Source organism: Sinocyclocheilus rhinocerous, unplaced genomic scaffold (genome assembly GCF_001515625.1).
Source record: "Sinocyclocheilus rhinocerous isolate Xijiao unplaced genomic scaffold, SAMN03320098_v1.1 scaffold1152, whole genome shotgun sequence".
NCBI classification, from domain to species: domain Eukaryota; kingdom Metazoa; phylum Chordata; class Actinopteri; order Cypriniformes; family Cyprinidae; genus Sinocyclocheilus; species Sinocyclocheilus rhinocerous.
The window spans coordinates 805,199-807,054 of record NW_015625590.1 but is presented as its reverse complement, the minus strand read 5'-3'; the positions used below and the strand labels follow the sequence as shown (position 1 = coordinate 807,054).

General features: G+C 38.1%; 1 protein-coding gene across 1 annotated transcript in view; it reads right to left on the bottom strand.

Annotated features, from left to right (window-relative positions):
• The window catches only part of LOC107757283 (A-kinase anchor protein 1, mitochondrial), a 19,097-nt gene that overhangs the window by 289 nt on the left and 16,952 nt on the right, over positions 1–1,856 (bottom strand). The window lies entirely within an intron of this gene.

Genomic DNA, 1,856 nt, shown 5'->3' with positions numbered 1-1,856 from the left:
TATATATATTGAAATTAATAATGAATGAATGATATTGTTTTATTTTAGTTAAAAGAAATACATTTCTGGTTTGGAGTCAGTAATAGGGTACTTGAGTGTTCTTGAGGGGCTCAAAAGATAAACAGAGGTTTGGTAAAGCAGCACTATGTAACTTTTTCTGTGTTCAAAATTTGCAAAATGTATATAATGAGCGAGTACATCATGAATTCATCTTCCAAACCGCGTTTTTGTCTTATTCCGAATCACTACGGTACACTTATAATAAGTACTTATATTTGGACTATTGTAGCCTGGTCGGGTCGTCACCGCTGCGGAGTAACACATACCTGCGTGAATCGCCATAGACATAAACTTAGAGAAGTAGCTCCGGTTGGAATGTTCTTCCACGGGATGTGTGCAGTTCTGTTTATTAACCGCTAGAGCGCCAAAAGTTACATAGTGCTGCTTTAATATCAACCTGCAAAAAGACCCAGGTAGCTGTGTTTTAGAACATGGTAGCTGGTTTCTAGCTGGTCTAAGCTGGTTATCAACATATTTTGATGAATAATCTTCATGTTTAGTGAATTTGAATGGCAATACCTTGCACCTTATTGCCAGATCCACTACCTTGTTTCTCATCAGATAATTTATTGTGGCATCATCTGCCAATTTTATGATGCGTTTAAATGACAGAGCTGCCACCAGTGAGTTACAATAAACATACTCTGGGGCTTTTCGAGTTTAAACCCAAAAAAAGCCAGTATGTTTCCAGTTTTTACTGGTTGCATTTTGCACTTGCAGGAAGAGTTATGATTTGCCAAAACCAAATTGAATAGAATTACAGCATTGGGAGAATAACTATATTGTCATTATTAAGTCTAGACGTGCTTAACTTGGTGTTCTGCATCAGCATGAAAAACCAGAAATGTGGTGTCACCTATAGATCAGATAGATATCTATAGATATGATGATAGACCTTTTTTATGTCACTTTACAACCAACGACTTAAACTCAAACCAATTAGCCAATAAATTAAATCAACAGTATTCAAGCAAAAATTAATTGTGATTTTGCAGCACAAAACAGAGCTACATGCACCCTCTGATATTACAATGTCACCTTACCTATACTGAACAGACCAGAAAGAGTTTTCATTTGAAACCCCATCAGGGATTTGCCAGCGGCGTTTTGTACACCATAAAAAAGAAAATACCAAATCATTCTGGACAAAAGCTCAGGTACAAGTGTCACTCACTCAGCTGCAGCAGAGAGCAAGCGTGGCCCACAATATGCGAATTTCACTGGTTTAAAAAAAGATACAATTGATTCAAGACATGGGTTAACTAAATGATTCCACTTTAGCTTTCTAGCAAATAGAAAAGGCATTCGTCAAGTAAAGCTGCAGAATTAGGATGCACTCTTAAAAAAAAAGGTTCTTCAGCGGTTCTTCAGCGGTTCTTTGGAGTGGTTAAGGTGCTATATAGCACCACTACCGTGTAAAGAACCTGTTAAGCCCCTGTATGGTTCTTCAGCGGTTCTTCAGCGGTTCTTTGTAGTCGATGAGGTGCTATATAGCACCACTACCATAAAACCTGTACAAAAAAATTTTGGTTTTTCAGCGGTTCTTCAGTGGTTCTTTGGGGTGGTTGAGGTGCTATATAGCACCGCTACTGTATAAAGAACCTGTTAAGCCCAGTATGGTTCTTGAGTGGTTCTTTGGGGTGGTTAAGGTGCTAGCACCACTGCCATACAAAGAACCCATTAATCCCCTGTAGGTTCTCTAACTCAGTCTCTTAGTTTAGTTGGGGAATGGATTAAAAAACAACATTAAAATACAGTGTATTTCCTGAAGATAACGTGGTTCTCAACCTTTTTGC